This window comes from Ictidomys tridecemlineatus, chromosome 3, assembly GCF_052094955.1.
Source record: "Ictidomys tridecemlineatus isolate mIctTri1 chromosome 3, mIctTri1.hap1, whole genome shotgun sequence".
Classification (NCBI taxonomy): Eukaryota; Metazoa; Chordata; class Mammalia; order Rodentia; family Sciuridae; genus Ictidomys; species Ictidomys tridecemlineatus.
Genome location: NC_135479.1, coordinates 171,293,044 through 171,314,857, shown reverse-complemented (window position 1 = coordinate 171,314,857; position 21,814 = coordinate 171,293,044). Strand labels below are relative to the sequence as shown.

Below are 21,814 nucleotides of genomic sequence, written 5' to 3'. Positions count from 1 at the left end.
TTTGCTAATATTTTGTTAAGAATTTTTGCATCTATATTTAACAGGAATATTGGTCTGTAGTCTTCTTTCTTTGTTGTATCTTTGCCTGGTTTTGGTATCAGGATGATATTGGATTCATAAAGTGAATTTATCAGTGTTCTCTTCATTTCTGTTTCATAGAATAATTTAAGGGGGATTTGCAGTAGTTCTTCTTTAAAAGTCTGGTAGAACTTGACTGAGAATCCATCTGGTTCTGGGCTTTTCTTTGTTGGAAGGTTTTACATTGCTGTTTCAATTTCATTACTTTATATTGGTCTGTTTAGGTTTTTTGTGTCTTCTGCATTTCATTTGGGAAAGTTGTGTGTCCAGAAATTTTGGCAATGTCTTCTATGTTTTCCAGGATATTGTATAAATTTTTCAAAATAGTTTCAAATAATCTTTTGAATTTCAGAAGTGTCTGTGACGATATCTCCTTTTTCATCTCTAATTTTATTTATCTGAAGGTTTTATCAATCTTATTCATCTTTTCAAAGAAACAACTCTTTATTTCCTTCATTCTCTGTATTTTTTTTGTTAAATTCTAAACTTCATTAATTTTGCCTCTGACCTTTGTTTTTTCCTATCTTCTACTGATTTTGGAATTCGTTTTTTCTTTTTCCTTTTCTAAGGCATTGAACATTAGATTTTTCTTTTGGAATCTTTTTTTTCCTTTCTTCTTCTTCTTTAAATGTAGGAACTCAATGCTATAAATTTTCCTCTCAGAATTGCCTTTATACTGCCCCAAAGATTTTGATATGTTGTATCTCTGTTTCTGTTTTTTTTCTAAGAATTTCTTGATTTTGGCTCTCATTTCTTCTATGATCTGTCCTCACTTAAAAGATTATTGTTCATTCTCCATGTGTTTATGTGGTTTTAATCATTTTTCTTGCTGTTGATTTCTTATTTTATTTCATTATGAGTTCATAGAATGCACAGAATTTTATTTGGTTAGATTTTTTTTGTATTTGCTAAGACTTACATTGTGACTTAGAATATGGTCTGTCTTGGAAATGCTTCCATGAACTGCTATGAAGAAAGTAAATTCAGCTGTTTGTGGGTGAAATAGTCTATAGATGCCTATTAGGTCTTTTGATTTATAGTATTATTTTGGTTGGAAATATTTTTTAATTGGAAAAATATTCTTTATTTAAATAAATAAACAAGTTAAGATGCCAATGACAAAAGTTGTTTCCTAAAACTTGACAGTTAAGATTTCCCTAAAGTTAAAAAAACACTAAAAATTTAATCTTCTATTTGCTAGCTCTTCAACTTACAAGTTCTCCATCAGTTTTTCTGACTTTTTCTCCAGAATTTATAGTTGTTGGGATCATTATTATCCATAGCCTCTTTTTTCAGTTCTCTTGGTTCACTTTCACAAACCTGTAGTTTTGGAGTAAAAGTCTGAAGAATGAATGAAGGAGAATGATGCATGTTATCTTCATTCCACATATCAGTGTCAGGAATCTGATGGGCAGCATTAGAAGGTTTTTCATTTGGGTTCAAACTTGGAGAACTACCCTTTGGAAGATTAAATGGCTAGTCATTTACTGCAGTTCTTTCCGTACAGTTAGCCTCATGCTCCTTGAGCCATTCAATTGGGACCACATGACAAGCATTGTATTTGCAGTTAGCCATCTTTTTAGCTATCTTTGGATTTTTCTTTTGCATGCTAGGTGGTACTGTAACCTGCTGGCTGGCATCCTGTGGTTCAGGACATAAGGACATGTTTTTAAGTCTTCTGGCACTATGAGGCCTTATTCTCAAAGTGACATCTCTCAAGAATCCTAAGGGAAGTGTCACTTCCAGTCAACAATGAGAATCAATGTGTTTTTCAAGCCTTCTGATTAGTTCTTCTCCTCCCACTGTAGGTTCTATGGTTTCTCAGGAGTTTGGAAGGTCTTAATGTCACAGTGAAGTCTTAGAGAAGTGATTCTCAATCTTGCTGTACATGAGAATCACTGAGTAGTTTTAAAGTGACAGATCCTTTGGTGCCACTCCAGAAGTATTGGATCAGAATCTCAAGAGTAGAGACTGGCTGAGCATAGCTTTTAAAAAGGGTTCCAGGGAGAACAAAGATGGTGGGCCAGAGGGAGGCAGCATTCTGTGTCGCTCCATGATCCAGATCTCACCTAGATGGAATATTACATCTCAGAGAGTTTTATAGGACCCCTACACAGTTTATTTCCACAGAGATCACCAGCACTGTGACCCTGCACAAGGCTCTGAGCCTCAGCATTCCAGCAGAACTTCAGACTCCTGGCTCCCAACACCCAAAGCCCCAAATTTTAGCCAACACAGGGCTCACAGAGGCCTTAGCAGAATCATCTATCAGCACCTCTGCAGAACTCTCAGACTTTGCTCCATTCCTACACAGGTCACTTAGCTGCTACCTACCCTTAGCACAATGCCATCGCCTCACTTCCCCCACCTCACTAGACACCCTGGCACTGGAAGCAGACTGTCTCCATTTTGGCTCACCTCCCTCGTCATAATTGATGGGGGAAGCTCCCAGATGGGTCTCCAGCTGGCCAGGTATTAGGTTTCCAACTCTACCCTCTCCCCAGCAGTGGTAACCCAACACAGTAGCTTCCCAACACAAAACATCTCTCAGTTGAACAGGTGTGCAGTGTGACCAGGGCGCCGCACATGGGAGCCCCAGTGTGAGAGGTCCCTCAATTAGGAACTGATAAGGGAGAGGGAGATGCGGCTAAAGTTTGGAGCCTAACAGAGAGTCCAGGAACTGGGAAATCTTCAGGCAAGATAGCTTATAATACAAGGCGCTCAAGTCATACAAGTGGTCCCCAAAAAGAGACCAGTGAGGTGCAGTCTCCCTGCAAGGACTGGCAGATGTCACTTCCTGCTTCCAGGTACCCTGAACCAGGACCAGCCTTCCCACCCTGGTTATCTCCACCATTCTGAGGGCAGAGACACCAGCTTAAAACAGACAACCCCACCTATTGGATGAGAAGAGAAGCAGGAAAGATATGGATCTCTAAAACTAGCAACAATCCTGGTTTCTTCCTTATTTTTTTTCTCTTTTTCTTCTACCCCTTTATCTGCCAGCACTCACATCCCCAACATATGTGAAACCAAGAACTTTGCATGAAATAGGATTTTGAGGACTGAGTCATCTGAATAATATAATATAGTGGTGCTGTACATGACCTTTTTTTGGTCTCTTTTTTCTTCTTTTAGTTTTCTTTGCCACTCCAGATTTTACTATTTTAACAGCTTGTAGTTTTTTAAATACATATGTGTGTTTGTTTTAGGTACTCTACTCTCTTCCCACATACTTGTCTATCCTAAATTACATAATATCTATTCTCTTGCTACTAACCCTGTTCATTAGATTTATCTTTCACACTTCCTAAGATATATTAACTCTATATCCTCACATCCTACCTCCTCAGTATATCATCCTATGCCCCACCCCCAGTTCATTGTCCACCAACAGAAACTGTAAACCTTTTACAAAGTTACTGATTATATGATAGATAATAATTAAATCTAACATTTCTGTACATTGAGACTAAACTGTAAATACCTTAATAACAACGAATTGTCCATAAGTGGTATATTGTTGATATTGGGATCTGTTAACATTGTCCTTCCCCACAAAGGAGATGTTTTGGGACCCTCCAAGAGCACTATAAAACTATAGGGTAAAAACTATAACACACTCGACCCACAGAGCTGGAAAGGAAGACACACAAACAATATGAAAAGATAAGGGAAGAAAGTGCCCCAAACACATCAAGACACCACATTATTAGAATCATTGGCAGTCACAGCAGAAAAAATGACAGTGAAGGAGTTTAGGATGTACATAGTTAAAATGTTCTGTGAACTCAAGGAAGATATAAGAGAGCAAATACAGGCACAGTGAAAGATCACTTTGACAAGGAACTACATAAAGAAATACAGGAAGCAAAAGATCACCTCAAAAGGGAGATAGAGGTTCTAAACAAACAAACAAACAAATCTCCTTGAAATGAAAGAAACAATAAACCAAATTAAAAGCTCAAATGAATGAAAGCATTACCAACAGAATAGACCACTTGGAAGATAGGACATTAGACAATAAAGGCAAAATATATAAAAATCTTGAAAAGAATGTAGACCACACAGTGATAATGTTAAGAAACCATGAGCAGAATATTCAAGAAATATGGGATAGCATAAAAAGACCAAATTTAAGAGTCATTGGGATAGAGGGAGGCATAGAGGTCCAAACCAAAGGAATGAACAATCTATTCAATGAAATAATATTAGATAACTTTCCAAACATGAAGAATGAATTGAAAATACAAATTCAAAAAGCTTACAGGGTGCTAAGTGTACAAAATCACAGCATATCCACACCAAGGCACATTATAATAAAATGCCCAACATACAGAATAAGGAGAGAATTTTAAAAGCCACAAGACAAAGAAATCAGATTACATATAGGGGAAAACCAATTAGAAAAATGTCCGATTTCTCAACACAAACCTGAAAGCTAGAAGATTCTGGAACAACATACATCAAGCTCTGAAAGAAAATGGATGCCAAGTAAGAATCTCATATCCAGCAAAATTAAGCTTTAGTTTGGATGGTAAAATAAAAACCTTTCATGATAAACAAAAGTTAAAAGAATTTATAGTTAGAAAACTGGCACTACAAAACATCTTTGGAAAAATATTCCATGAAAAGGAAACAAAAAACAATGAAAATCAGCAGAGAGAGGTGGTACCCTAAAAGAAAAACTAATCAAAGAAAAAAATCGAGTTAAATAACAAAAATAAACAAATATGGCTAGGAATACAAAGCATGTCTTAATCCTGAATGTTAATGGCTTAAACTCACCAATCAAAAGACATAGAATAGCAGGTTGGATTAAATAAAGACCCAACAATATGCTGCCTTCAGGAGACTCATCTGATAGGAAAAGACATACACAGACTGAAGGTGAAAGGTTGGGAAAAATCATACCACTCACATGGACTGCAGAAACAAGCAGGGGTTTCCATCCTCATATCAAATAAAGTAGACTTCAAGCTAAATTTAATCAAAAGAGATAAAGATGGACATTACATACTGCTCAAGGGAACCAACACCAACAATATATATGAATCATAAATACATATGTCCCAAACAGTGGGGCAGCTCTGTTCATCAAACAAATTCTTCTCAAGTCAAGAGTCAAATTGACCACAGCACAATAATTTTGGATGACTTTAACACACCTCTCTCACCACTGGATAGATCTTCCAAACAAAAGTTGAAAGAAAATATAGATCTCAATAATACAATTAATAACTTTGACTTAACTGACATACATAGAATATTTCAACCTGCATCAAGTGCACTTTCTTCTCAGCAGCACATGGATCTTTCTCTAAAATACACCATATAATATGCCACAAAGCAACTCTTAGCAAATACAAAAAAGTAGAAATACCATTATGCATTTTATCATAACATAATGAAATAAAATTGGAAATCAATGACAAAATAAAAAATAAAAATCACTCCAACACCTGAAGACTAAACAATATGCTACTGAATGAACAATGGGTTGTAGAAGACATCAAGAAGGAGATTTTAAAATTCTTAGAGGTAAATGAAAACATAGACACAACATATCGAAATTTCTGGGAAACTATGAAAGCAGTAGTAAGAGGAAAGTTCATTGCATGGAGTTCATTCCTTAAAAGAAGAAAAAGTCAACAAATAAATGTCCTAACATTACATTTCAAAGCCCTAGAAAAATAAGAACAAATCAACAGCAAAAGCAGTAGAAGGCACGAAATAATTAAAATTAGAGCTGAAATCAATAAAATTGAAACAAAAGAAACAATTGAAAAATTTGACAAAACAAAAAGTTGGTTCTTTGAAAAAATAAATTAAATTGACAGACCCTTAGCTACACTAACAATGAAAAGGAGAAAGAAAAATCTAATTACCAGCATATGTGATAAAAAAGGTAATATCACAATGGACACTACAGAAATATAGAGGATAATTAGAAATTATTTTGAAATCTAATACTCCAATAAAATAAAAGATATTGGAGGCATTGAAAAATTTCTTAAGTCATATGATTTTCCTAGACTGAATCTGGATGATATATACAATTTAAACAGACTAATATCAAGTGATGAAGTAGAAGACATCATCAGAAGCCTACCAACCAAGAAAAGCCCAGGACCAGAGGGATACACAATCAAGTTCTACAAGACCTTTAAAGAAGAATACCAATAATCTTCAATTTATTTCAGGAAATAGAAACAGAGGCAGCACTTCCAAACTCATTCTATGAGGCCAGTATCACCCTGATCATAAAACTAGGCAAAGACACACAAAGAAAGAAAACTTCAGACCAATATCTCTAATGAACAAAGATGCAAAAATTCTCAATAAAATTATGGCAAATTGATTACAAAAACATATCAAAAAGATTGTGTATCACAATCAAGTTGGATTCACCCAGGGATGCAAGGTTGGTTCAACATATGGAAGTCAATAAATGTAATTCATCACATCAATAGACTCAAAATAATAATCATATGATCATCTCAATAGGTGCAGAAAAAACATTTGACAAAATACAGCACCCTTTCATGTTCAAAACATTAGAAAAACTAGGGATAATAGGAACATATCTCAACATCGTAAAGGCTATATCTATGCTAAGCCCCAGGCCAAAATCATTCTAAATCAAGAAAAAATGAAGCCATTTCCTCTAAAAACTGGAACAAGACAGGGATGCTCTCTTTCTCTACTTCTATTTAATTTAGTTCTTGAAACACTGGCCAGGGCAATTAGACAGATGAAAGAAATTAAAGGGATACATATAGGAAAAGAAGAACTTTAATTAGCACTATTTGCTGATAATTTTATTCTATACCTAGAAGACCCCAAAAAGCTCCACCAGAAAACTTCTAGAACTAGTAAATAAATTCAGCAGAGTAGCAGGATATAGAATCAACACCCATAAATCAAAGGCATTTCTGTATAACTGTGACAAATCCTCTAAGAGGGAAATGAGGAAAACTACCCCATTTACAATAGCCTCAAAAAAATAAAAATAAAAAAATACTTGGGAATCAAAGAAAGAGATGAAAGATCTATACAATAAAAACTACAGAACCCTAAAGAAGGAAATCGAAGAAGACCGTAGATGATAGAAATATCTACCTTGTTCTTGGATAGGCAGAATTAATATTATCAAAATGACCATACTACCAAAAGCACTATACAGATTTAATGCAATTCTGATTAAAATCTGAATGGCATTCCTCATAGAAATAGAAAAACCAATCATGAAACTCATCTGGAAAAATAAGAGATCCAGCTAAAGCAATCCTTAGCAGGAAGAGTGAAGCAGGTGGCATCACTATACCAGACCTTAAACAATACTAGAGAGCAATAGTAACAAGAACAGCATGGTATTGGCACCAAAACAAACTGAAAGACCAATGGTACAGAATAGAGGACACAAAGACCAACCCACAAAATTAAAATTATCTTATATTAGACAAAGGAGCCAAAAATATGCATTGAAGAAAAGATAGCATCTTCAACAAATGGAGCTGGGAAAACTGGAAATCCATATGCAACAAAATGAAATTAAACTCCTATCTGTCACCATGCACAAAACTCAAGGTGGATCAAGGACCTAGGAATTAAACCAGAGCCTCTGCATCTAATAGAAGAAAAAGTAGGCCCTGATCATCATCATGTGGGATTAAACCCCAACTTCCTTAATAAGACTCCTATAGCACAAAAATTAAAACCATGAATCAATAAATGGATGGATTCAAACTAAAAATTTCTTCTTAGCAAAAGAAACAATCTGTGAGGTGAATAGAGAGCCTACATCTTGGGAACAAATTTTCACCCCTCACACATAAGATAGAGCACTAATATCTAGGATATATAAAGAACTCAAAAAGCTATATACCAAAAAAAAAATAGCCCAATCAATAAATAGCCAAGGACATGAACAGAACCTTATCAGAAGAGTATGTACAATCAATCAACAAACATAAGAAAAAGTTTTCATAGTCCCTAGCGATTAGAGAAATGCAAATCAAAACTATTCTAAGATATCATCTCACTCCAGTCAGAATGGCAGCTATTATGAAGACAAATAGCAATAAGTTTTGGTGAGGATGTGGGGAAAAGATACACTCATACATTGCTGGTGGGACTGCAAATTGGCACAGCCAATTTGGAAAGCAGTATGGAGATTTCTTGGAAAAATGGGAATGGAATCACCATTTGATCCAGCTGTCCCTCTCCTTGGTCTATACCCAAAGGACTTAAAAAATAGCACACTATAGGGATACAGCCAAATCAATGTTTATAGCAGCACAATTCATAATAGCTAAACTATGGAACCAACCGAGATTCCCTTCAGTAGATGAAAGGATCAAAAAAAATGTGGCATATATACACAATAGAATTACTCAGCAATAAAAGAAAATAAAATCATGGCATTTTTAGGTATAAGTATGGTATTGGAGAACATAATGCTAAGTGAAGTTAGCCAATCCCAAAAAACCAAATGCCGAATGGTTTTTCTGATATAAGGTGACTGACTCATAGTGAGGTAGGGAGGTGGATCATGGGAGATATAGATAAACTCTATATAGGGCAGAGGGGTGGGAGGGGAAGGGAGGGGGCACGGGGTTAGCAAGGATGGTGGGATGTAATGGACATCTTTATCCAAAGTACATGTATGAAGACATGAATTGATGTGAACACACTTTATACACAACCAGAGATATGAAAAATTGTGCTCTATATGTGTAATAGAAATTGTAATGCATTCCGCTTTCATTTATTTAAAAAATCCATAAATGGGCTGGGGATGTGGCTCAGTGGTAGCACGCTCGCCTGGCATGCGAGCGGCCTGGGTTCGATCCTCAGCACCACATACCAACAAAGATGTTGTGTCAGCCGAGAACTAAGAAATAAATGTTAAAAAAAATTCTCTCTCTCTCTCCCTCCTCTCTCACTCTCTCTTAAAAAATAAAATCCATAAAAATAAAATTAAGAGAAAATTAAAAAGGGTTCCATTCCTCAGGGGATTCTAGTTTGCACTCAGGGTTACTAGGCCTTTATGTGTGTACTTATATACCTTTAGAAGGGCTCCTCCAACTCACAGGAGGGACTGCTGAATAATCTTTTCAATAAATTTTCTCCAAACACTAGCATTTGGCATAATTAGTCCATCTTTAAACCTGGCCTTTTTCTTTATAAAGCACCAAACAGAACTGCACAAAAAATAATATGAGACACTCACCCTATCTTTATTGATTTTATATGGATGACCTGTCTATTGGTTGTAAGGGTGTGTTAAAATCACCCAATATTATTGTATTAGGGTCTATCTGTGACTTAATGTCAAGAAGTATTTTTTATTGTTTTTTTATTAGCTACACATGACATTACAATGATCTTGGCAATTCATATATTTGAATCAATTGGGGTATAATTTCTCATTTTTCTGATTGTACAGATTGCAGAATCACATTGGTCATGCAGTCACCTATATACATACAGCAATCATAATTTCTATTCTATTCTGCTGCCAAGAAGTATTTTTTTAAATGTAATTGTCATTTGGGGCATAGGTACATAGTAAAATTATATCTTCTTGTTGGATTATTCCCTTTACCAGTATGTAGTTAGCTTTCTTTTTTTGTTCTGATTAAGTTTTGCTTGAACTCTGCTCTTTCTAATGTGAGAATAGCTATCCTGGTTATTTTTAAACTCCTTTGCATGGAACATTTTTTCCATAATTTTAATTTTAGCCTATTTGTATCTTTGCCTATGAGATGAATCTCTTGCAAACAGTATATAGTTGGATTTTGTCTTTTAATCCATCCCACCAATCTATGTCTTTTATTTGGGGAGTTAAGACCATCTGTATTGTTTTATTATGGATAGATGTTTATTATTGTAGTATGTCTCAGCTTCCTGTCTCCCATAGGATGGTATAGTCTGGGAAATGCTGACAAATGATGTACTCCAATAATGGGGCAGGTACAGAGTTCTAAATTGGAATTTAATTGGGATTCAGTTGTTGCGACAGGTACAGAGTTCTAAATTGGAATTTAATTGGGATTCAGTTGTTGCGACCTTTGGGACTCTATTGGAGAGTATTTGAGATTTGATCCCACTTTCTTTTGCTGGGGAGATGCTGATCTCTACTGCATGTCTAGGTCTCAGGGACTTTTTGTAAATTTCACTGTCAGAGTGTGCAGTCTAACCCTCCACAGGTATCACATTCGCCACTATGTATGTAAATTAGTCAGGATAAGACCTGGAGTTCAAATACTTCTGTCTGCCTGTTATTGGCATCTTCCCAATAGATCTTATGAAACACCAGAAGAAAGGGAGCACTCTCTCCTTCCTGTTTCCGGATTTCCCAGGCACAATTTTTTCTGTATTGTTTCAGTCACACTGGTCCAGCCATACCCTGGATTCTACGCTAGGCCACTGCTGGCCAGACTGGCAACTTTCTTTATGAGTTCCTGTTCTCCTGTCTTTGTTTGCTGCTGCAAGGCAAAAAAGTGGTTCATACTGCTGGCAACCCTGATTCCTGCCAGCCATTCCACCCGTGGGCACAGTGATTTTGGTCATCTTTCATTCAAAAGCTTCCTGCACTGACATTGGGTTTATTAAGATAGCCTTCCTTTCTAATTTGCAGGTTCCCCCAGGACATTTTGTTGTTGTTGTTGCACATTTTTTTTCTCTCTCTCTTCCTGTACTTCCTCTCCTCTTAGCAGCCATGACCACTACCACCACCAGCCAAGCTGGCACATCTTTGACTTATTATTTCTTATTTTATGGTTGAAATTTCTGACTCTCTCTGTGTGGTTTCTTTAACTGTTCAATATTGAATTTCAGTGAATTCCCTCAGTTACTGACCTTGCTGAAGAGCACGTTTCACACTTTTCAAATCTTGAACTAAGAAATGGCTGGGAAGTATACCCTTTCTCTAATCTGCCATCTTCTTACAAACCTATGGTATTTATTTAATTTTTTAAAAAATGTTTTTGTCACCCACAGTACTTAAAATGTCAAAAAAAAAACCATTAGATTTTATCTTCCCTTCCCTCACACTTTATTGCTTATATACAGTAACAGAGGGAAACATTTAGTGGAACCAGCTACTTCTAAATTTGAATTCTACAAAAATTAAAACAAATTTTATCTCAAAAAAGAAAATGTGTTTGTACCTCTTTTATCTGGCTTATCATGGTTCTCTTGACAGAGACTCTTGTTAAGGGGCATTGGATCAAAACCCTGAGCTGACTGAACGGTAAAAACATTCACATTGGTAACAGGATAATTCCTTAAAGAGAATTTGGCTTGCTGTCTGAGAGATATCTTTATGAACCTGCTCCATGTAGCAATTTTTCTTCAGGGAATCAAGCTGTGGTTCCAATTCAACAGTGTGATTTTTGAATAAATTTTTGGTTATCCTTTCTTGTGCTCCCATATTTTATAGGTAATTGAAAATAACCTACAACTATATAGAAAATATATATTGGGTAATCAAAAGAAAAAATGGCTATAGAGAAAATTAAATTGCTTTCTCCTTGAGATCTGGAGAAACTGAATTTTTGAAACTTCAATATTTAGCATCAAGTTCATTGGAAAACAGTGAAGACAGGCTAACACTGATTAAAATACTTGCTTCTTATTGTTTGAAGCCCAGTGAATTTAGCATGGTATTCAAGACTTCCAAGTCCCAGGTTCAATCTTAAATCCCGCTTCTTCTCTATGCATGCTATGCAAGACCAAAGCAGACTATACATTATTTTTGTGGACATTCATTAGGTTTTCAATTCTTTTTGTTCTTAGAAATCCTACTCGTTATTCTAGGATGCTTCTTCCTTTATAAAGTAGTGATTGATTTCTCCAAATAAAAATGACCTGTTCTTTTACTGAACACCTTAATATATTGTGCTTATTTTATAATACATGTCAAGTACTATGTTTATTGCAGACATGTCTATATTTTCTAATTGAAGGTCCTTGAGACCCAGGGAAATAGCTTGTGCTTTTGGAAACAGATTAGCTAAGGAGTAGTAAATTGATCCCTTGTGGAGATGGTGGAATGAAGTGTGATATGCTATAGCTAAAGAACAGGAGTTCCAATAGAAGAATAATTGGTTTTTAAGAAATGCCAAATAAAACCAATCTAACTTAAAAGGAAAACAAATTTTAATAGTAAATAGTATTAAAATATATAATTGAGACATTATTTCGATAAGTGACAATGAATTTTTTTATAACATTTACATTAATTCTTAGTTACTAGAGGAACAAAGAAATTTTTTATCTTCATTTTGCAAAATTATTCATCAGATTTTCCAAACCCTCTCAAAATCTTTTAGTATTCATATTATTCCTTTTAAATTTATAGATTGTGCCAGGATTGGTAGCCTATAATCCCAGCCACTGGGGATGCTGAAGCAGGAGGCTTCCAAGTTTGAAGCTAACCTCAGCAACTTAGGGAGATCCCATCTCAAAATAAAAAGTAAAGGTTAGGGATATAGCTAAGTGGTAGAATATTTCTGGGTTCAATCGCCAGTATCACCACCCAAACAACCAACCAAACTCCCCAAATATGAAAACAAGAAACAAAAAAGAGAAAACAAAACAAACCCATAAAAACAACAAAAAAATTTTTAAATTATGTTGTTACCCTAGTTAACTTCTCACTTTCAACTATTAAATGTCTTTACCTGGCCATTTTCTAATTTGTTGAAGATTATTCTTGTGATTTAGGGAAATTTTTTGCTTGCATCATTTTCATCAATTTTTGCATTTTTTACATATAAAGTACTTTGTATCAAATCTGCATTGTAGATTGACACTCAATGAAAAGCAAAATGATGAAAGTAAAAAAATGATAGTACTAAAAAGTGGTGGTAGATAATGTTAAGTAGAAGATGGCTTAAGTAGAAATTGACCTTGTAAGTGATCTGTTTATTGTGTGTAAAGTATATGTTGTTCTTCCCACTAGAACTCTGGACAGTAACACATAGATGAGAATCCTATCCTTTATTTGTTTGGATGGACCTGCTTTTTTGGTACATCCCCCACCCCACCACCATGTTCTACTTAGTCACTGCACATGATTGTGCAGTTTATGTCTGCAGAAGGTACCAGTTGAAGGCAACTGGGAAAATGCTTCTTGCTCCAAGTCCAGCATGAGCTCCATCTCCTTGAAGAGAGAACTTTTTCTTTGCATAGGTCCATGTTTTCCTGTGGTATATCTGTAAAGATCCCACACAGACTAAAACTGGCCCTTGTTCCATCATTCTCTTACACACTCCATATAATACCCTGGATCTGGACCATCTCCCAGAGGCCCATGTGTTTTAGGCTTGGTCTCCAGATTGACACTATTGGGAGATGGTGGAAACTTTAAGAGTTAAATCCTAGTGGGAGTTTTTATGTCACTGGGGGTATGCCCTCAAAGGGGATTGTGGGATCCCAGTGTCTTCCCCTCTTTTTCATGTTCTGTCCTTGAGATAAATGGTGTTTTTCATCATATGTGTTTGCTATAATCTGATTCCTCCTCACTAAGGATTAAAACAAATTGTGTCCACCCAGTCATGGATTAGAATGTCCAAAAACTAGGACCCCAAATAAACCTCTGCTCTTTTAAAAAATTTTAATTTTACCATTTATTATTATTATTTTACATGACAAGTAAAGTATATTTTGATATATTATACATACATTGAAATATTATACATACATAGAATAAGCATAACTTGTTCCAATTAGGATCCCATCATTGTGGTTCTACATGATGTGGAGTTACATTGGTTGTATATTTGCATGTGAGGATAGGAAAGATGTCTGATTCATTTAACTATTACTGTTCCCCCTGCCTTCTCTTTATTGCCCTTTGTCTAGTCCAATCAACTTCTATTCTTCCCCTTCCTTGTTGTGGGTTAGCATCCACATATCAGAGAGAACATTCTGCCTATGGTTTTTTTTGGACTGGCTTACTTCACCTAGCATGATATTCTTCAGTTCCATCCATTTACTAGCAAATACCATAATTTAATTAAAAACTCAACTCAAAGTGAATCAAGAATTTAGGAATTGACCATAGATTCTGTGCCTACTAGAAGGAAAAAGTAGGCCCAACTTTACACCATGTTGGGTTAGGAACTGACTTTCTCAATAGGACTCGTAAAGCACAAGAAATAAATCAAGAATCATCAATAAGTGGGATGGTATCAAGCTAAAAGGCTTATTTATAGCAAAGGAAACAATCAGGAATGTGAATAGAGATCCTACAGAATGGGAAAAAAATCTTTACTGCCAGCACCTCAGACAGTGCATTAATCTCCAGGATATACAAAGAACTCAAAAAACTTAATACCAAAACAATACAAAACAAAATCAACAAATAACCCAATCAATAAATGGGCTAAGGAACTGATTAGGCACTTCACAGAAGAAGAAATACAAATAGTCAAAAAAATATATGAAAAACTGTTTAATATCTTCATCAATTAGAGAAATGCAAATCAAAACTACATTGAGATTTCATATTACCCCACTCAGAATGGCAATTATCAAGAATACAAGCAACAACAAATGTTGATGAGAATGTGGGGAAAGAGGTTCACTTTCACATTGCCAGTGGTATTGCAAACTGGTGCAATTACTCTGGAAAGCAGTATGGAGATTCCTTAGGATACTTGGTATGGAACTACCATTTGACCCTGATATCCCACTCCTAGGTTTCTACATAAAAGACTTAAAATCAGCATACTGGAGTGAAGTAAACACTCTAATGTTTATTGCAGCTCAGTTCACAATAGTCAAGCTATGGAACTAAGTAAGCTAGGTGCCCTACAACAGATGAATGGATAAAGAAAATGTGGTATATATAAACAATGGAGTATTACTCAACATTTGCTCTTTATAAATTGATTTACCTTAGGTATTATAATAATGAAGCCACCTAACACTCTTTCTCAGTCAGGCATGTCATGCACTGTAAGCAAACTAACTCATCAGGGCCTTTAGATTTGCTGTGAGCTCCTCCATTTGAGTTCTGACCAAAATATTTATATGATTCACACTCTCACTTTCTTCAGGTCTCTGTTCAAGGATTACCTTTTCAGAAGTCAAGACCCTTTATATCTCTTTGAAGTTTGTGTGCAGACTATTTTCTGGACAATGATCTACAAAATTAAGCCATATAGAAAAGAATGTTATTTTTCAATATTAAGGAAATTAAGTCTTAAAGTTAAAGTAGTATAATAAGCATAAATATATCTTTCTCTCCAATGTTCTAATATTTGCCATTTTGCCACATTTGCTTTAAAATCTCTGTCAATATATAATTTTTAAAATTTATTCTTACTTTGCTGAAACATTCGAAAGTAAGATGCAAACATCACATTATTTCAGCCTAAATATTTCATCATTTTTCTCATAATAGGAACATCCTTTCACAGGGACATAATATCAACTTGCATTTCTAAGACATTAAATATCATGTTAATAATAGTATCTATCTAATATACAGTTCTATTCAAATTTCTCTGATTGTCCCACATGCATCCTTTTGTAGTTGGGCAAATGTGATATTAACTTACTTATTTGAAGATCAAATATTAGTATATTGCCTAGGCTGGTCTGGAACTCATGGGTTCAAATGATTCTCCTGCCTTAGCCTCTGGAATAGTTGCCATTATAGGCAAAAGCTCCCATACCTGGTGACTTATTTACTTTTTTTAGTATCTGGTCAAGAATCATACTTTGCATACTTAGTTGTTGTGTCTCCATAGTTAATATATAGCCATTAAAAATCTTTCATAGTTTGATAAGTTTGATAAATCCAGGCCAATTGATTTGTAAAATGTTCTGCAATTTGGGTTTGTTTTTTCTCATCAGTCTCAGGTTAAATATTATTTTACAGAAATACTATGTAGCCTTAGTGGATTTTATGGTTTCCTATTGCATCCTATCAGAAGGTACATATCCTATTCTGTTCCATGACTAATGATGCTTACTTCAATTTCTTGGTTAAGATGCTGCCACTATTATAAAAGTATCTTTTTTTCTTCAGAATCCATAAATAATCTGTTGGGTGACACTTGCAGAATGTGGGAATCCTTCCACTCTAGATTTTTTTTAGCTGGTATTCTTTTGTTAAGAAGAGCTTTTCCTCCCCTACTTTCTGTATATTTTATTGACCTTTAAAAATTCCATTATGTAATAATTTATTATGTTCTTTTCTTACATGCTCAAATGTCCCAAATTTGGTCAGCTGGATATTTCAAGCTAGTCCCTATGCTTTTTTAAAAACAAATTTTCATGTCCCTTATAATCATTGAGTACTTTCTTGCTTTCTGACAGTGTAAGAACCTTTAAACTCCCATGTGATTTTCCTTGCATAAGCCATTTCTTCAAGAAACTCTATTTCTTTTATGGGGAGAATGGTATTTAGAAACCAAGATGTTGGCACTAGATGAGCACATTAATGTTAGGGTAGGCGTGAACAATTTTCTATTACATCCAGTCTACTTTCATTTCTCTTGTTCCCACTTGTTTAGTTTTGGATTTTACAATTAAAGCACTTCTTTTCTTTGCATTTTCATCTACGTATTGAATTTCAAATGCTGCTATCTAGATTTTCATGTGCTTCTTAAAGACTGGCACAGGGGATAGAATCCCTCTGTTTTCATCTGACAGCATAAAGCCCTAGAATTCCATATTCATTCAATTCTTTCTCAGTTACCTTTGTCTTTCTTCAGATATACTGAAGTCCTAAAATAATTAGGGATAATCAGTGGACTTTAATATCTGTAAGATAAAGCAAATTCCTACCTGTTTGCTTTGCCATCTGTTCCATTCTGCACTGGATAAATACATATTCAATCCCCCCAAACAGCATGCATTTCTCAAATACCCATGGTACCTGGCTCAAATTCATTCTGGCTGATTCTGATTATGTCATTACAACTATTTGGATTCAAACACCCAGCAATTAAAAGAACTTAGAGATGCTAATATGTATGTAGACCTTAACCATATTGTCTTTAAAGAGTGTGAGAGGTTTTACAAGACATTGTTTCATTGAAGGGACTATTATTATTTTAATGGAACATGTTATATATGCATATTATTTTAAAAGGTTTCTTTCTTTTTTTGAGCTGTCAGGCCTGCATTTACAAATAGGAGATTAATTATAGTACATTTTAATTGTTCCAAGTTTGACAATGGTAAAAAGCAACAATATAAATCCCAGTCTTTTTTTTTTTCTTGTATCCATGTTTGTGTTTGAGGATTAAGAGTGTCTATGACTTGTTCTAGAGTGATAATTTCAATTGGCTCAAGTCCATTAACTGCAGGGAAAAACACCTGGCAAGGTGGTTTGTAGCAGCCCGTTCTTGTTAACCTTTCAGCCTTCACAATAACTATCAGCAGGCACCGAGTGAGGGCCTCTAATAAATTGGCATTAAAGCTGCTGACAGCTAATAACTTTTTATTGGTTTCCAAAACTAAATTAAAGAAAATGTTCTGATTAATTAGAATCAAAGAATTTTCAAATTCTGTAACCTTAGAATTGAATAGTATTTTTTAAAAAAATATAAAATAAGATACAGATCAATGTGGTCTTTCAGAATGTATTTTCCCCCCAAACAAAATAGACTTAGAAAATAGATTATTTCAGCTATTTTAATCTAATTTAATTTTCAGCTACTGTGCTTTTTAAATTTTTCAGTAAAAGGGAAAGAGCTAAGAAATTAAAAACTTAGTATATCAACTATAGAAGTAAAATTTTAACTAGAGTTTTTTAACATGTAAAATAATTTCACTAGTGAAGTACAGAAGTCCTTTAGTCCTTATTAATTGTGAGAGATTAGACCTCAGTCCCACAGGACAAATATTTTAAAGGGTTTAAAAAAGATTCATAGACGTGCTTCACTGTGCCTTGCCTATAAGAAAACCAATCTGCTTGTGGACTACGCCTGTCAAGAACCTGTTCATTTTGGCCTGTGATGCCTTCTGCCATGTTATGATACAGCAAGAAGGCTCTTGCCAGATCACCTTGATCTTGTTCTTCCCAGCCTCCAGAATTGTGAGAAATAAACTTTTGTTCATTAAAGGTTAATATTGAATGTGATATTTACAAATTCAAGTATTTTTAAATATCCTCATTTCTACCCATCAAATCCTATATACTAAGGGTATCACATTTATAACTTGCTCAAGTAAACTTTTTATTAATAAAAGGATTTTTCTTCTCAAGTTATCCCTTATTTTGACATCAGTTAAGAAGAAAAGAACAGTGCTGTGCTGGGGTTGTGGCTCAGTGGTAGAGCACTTGCCTACCGTGTGTGAGGCACTGGGTTCGATTCTCAGCATCACATATAAGTAAATGAATAAAATAAAGGTTCATCAACAACAACAACAAAAAAGTAAACAAAACAACAACAACAAATCCAATGCTATCTCTGAAATGAGGATGTGAGTTTGGGAAACAAGGTAATAGAATTTGTAATCTATCTTTTAATGCTTCAAAGCTGCAGGGTCAGGGGAAGTTCAGTGCACAGGTAGGCAGAAAACCTAAGTAGAGGGGTTGTAGCTGTGGTCAGCATTTTGTTCTCTATTGGGAAGGTGATGTTCCAGAGCTACTCTGGCCAACATGCCACAGCCTAGCATGATTAAGACAGAAGGTGGTTGGTCTGGTAGAGACAGATTCTCATTTATATGTACTTATTTCCTTCAGTACCAAAGTACATGGACACTAGTTTAAGGTCTTGATGTGGTCAGAACTGTACAGGAATGAGGAAAAGATGGAGAATATAATAGAGATTCAATGGGATCTGTAGAAACAGTGATTGGAAAGGAAGCTGTGTCGGTCTGAAGGAGTAAGGGTTTGTATTAAGAGAACTTTTAAGATCACAGGGGTATGGCTACAGAACAAATAGGTGAGCCCTGGGTGAATGGTCACCAGCTAACATGCCCCAAGATTAGGTTGAGGTTATAAACTCTCCCTCTCCCATAATCCAAGAACCAGTACACTACACCCACTCAGTTTACAGTATGCCAGGGCAAGGCAATTCCAATCCAGGGCCTGCCTCCTATTTTTGAATATCCTGTATGCTAAGAATAGTTGTTTATATTTTTAAATGGTTGAAAATGAATCACAATGCTTTGTAACACTTGAATATTATATGAAAACTGAACTTCATATTAAGTATCTATAAATAAAGTTTTATTGGAATACAGTGGCACCCATTGATTTACATCTTGTCTAAGGTTGCTTCCTGCTATAACAGCAGTGCTGAGCAATTGTAATAGAGACACTCTGGCCAATAAAGCTTACATTATACTAGCTGGCCCTCAATAAATAAAATTTGCTTGATATTCTCTCCTGCAATATACCAACTTAGAAAGTAGCCTGGGGACAAAGAAGAATCAGAACTGAGGTGAAATCTGAAAAAGACTGAGTTTACTTCAAAGATGATTGTATTTTTGAATCCACTAAATTGAACTAGATTAGAGAAAAATTCAGGTTCACAAGAAATTGCAGTTGATGCCACTTCAGTCATGTGTTCCTTATTGGATCATTGGGGGCATCCTTAGTTACGAGATGCTGCATGTGGAAGGTGGTTTCTTGGCCCTCAACAAACTCGGTGCACAACTTCACAAGAATGATCCTTTATAGCAAGTATCAAGACTTTATCCCAACCTAAGATTTTGAAACCTTAGGCAAAATTATGAAATCAATTAATCCATCTATCATGAATAAATGTATATGTGGTTTATATGTTCATGCATGTGTGTGAATGTATTCTTTTTCCCCCTATTTCCAAGTCTGTGGTGATCCTATGTTTACTAAGGCACCAACCTAACCCAATCTCTTCTACTAATGTCTTGTCACTCTGAGCTATCCTTTTCTGTTTTCTACAAGACAGTAGAAAACCTCATGTGCTTACAGTGAAACATCCATATCTTACACTTATGGATATGTTAAGTGTCCCAGGTATTTTGAAAACAATGTTTTATTAATTATCAAGGGATAAATTCCTAAAAGAAGAACTTAAGTGGCCCTGTGTTTTTGAAATTTAAGATACAGTTTCTTACTGACACAGGAGTCAATTTGTAAGGAATCATGTATGTATGTGACATTTTCCTTTTTTAAAAATTTGTGTTATTTACTTAAATTTTAAAACTGAGAAAATGGAAATACATGAGAATTGATGTTAATTGAAGACACTTCTAGATTTATGCACCATTTGAGAGAGAATACAGAAATAATTACCCATTTCTTAAACTTAATCTTGTACTTAAATATTATTGTTGACTAAGGGGTATCATTTCCCTTATTAGTTGTATAACAATCAGATTATTAATAAACACTACTCCCTTATTTTTGTTGGTAACTTTCAGTGTTGTGTAGAGTTTTTAATTTTACTTAATCCTTAAAAATAACTCTGTAAATAGGTTTTACAGTCTCAATTTTAAAGATAAGGATAGTGACACTAATCAATTGAATCATTTTGCCCTGAAAATTATATAGCTTGCCAGTGACAAAAGCCAATAAGTTCAAGTATATGTAACTTCATACCTACACTTAAGGACATTAAAAATCCTAAACACCAGTGGTTCTTACTTCTATTTTTGAAATATATTTTTTGAAAAGGACAGTTTTTTTCTTTAATAATTGTTGAGTTTTATAGATATACATCCTTAAAGACATTAGCAACCTCTTGCTTTGTTTCTCTAACTCTCAAGGTTACGTGACCAGGTTCAGCAATGCCAGCATTCTTGGTACAGGGGTATGGCAAGATAGCCACTGATTGTGCAGAGTTAACCTTGAAGTTATGTGATGTTAAATCAGTTTGACTTAGGGATGTTTTTTTTACCCCAAGGTCCCTTTTATTCTGTCATACAATTTGCTGTCAAACTAAATGATGCATTTAAATAGAATGACCAAAGATAATGACTGTAACAGGGGAGAGACCAGTACAATTGCTCTCGTAATGTCATTCTGATCTGAATGACCCTGTTATGTTGAAGTCATGATATAAAGGATGTCTAGTTATGGTAACCTATCACTGTTTCTCAGCCAAATAATGGAAGTTCACAGTGAGCTAGTGTTTAAAAATATTGTCTGATGGATATTTGTTATTGAACAGGTGCTGGAATGATTGCAACACTTATTAGAAATAGAGTGTAAGAACAATGTACTCAAGTTGATCATCAAACTGAATAATATTAAAATCTGTTTCATAGTAGAGCTATGTAATATGGCAAAAAGGATATTTAGAGAGCAAAATTGAGGTCAGTAAATTGACTTGACTGTACTGAAAAATTAGTAGAATAATTTCTTCCCTTCTCTACAGTATGAAAATCATAGATGCTAATATTATCTGGCTTCATTATCTCCTATATTATTACTTTTATCTTTCAAATTTTGGTCATATGAACTTAGCACCCATATATATTTGACTTAAATTTTTTCCCAGAAAATTGAACTACACTCTACAATTCCTTTTGTCACTATTTTTCATGCTTCATTACTCAGATTTTCTTGTTTCATACCATAGAAGAAAAAACCAGAAAATTTTATTTCTAAAAAACTTGCTCAGTGATATTCTATGTATTTTCTTAATTATTTCTAAGCCAAACTATCATAACCTTCCTCATAACTTTTCTTTTTCCTCATGTTTAATACATAACACGATTTTTAAGATTTTAGTTTATGGAGCTCATTCCATGGAGTCTATGGAGACTACATTTT

The 21,814-nt window shown here is 34.8% G+C and overlaps 1 pseudogene; it reads right to left on the bottom strand.

Annotated features, from left to right (window-relative positions):
• Window positions 1-1,302: 1,302 nt before the first annotated feature.
• LOC144375752 (gametocyte-specific factor 1-like) lies at window positions 1,303-13,246 on the bottom strand (annotated as a pseudogene).
• Window positions 13,247-21,814: the final 8,568 nt, after the last annotated feature.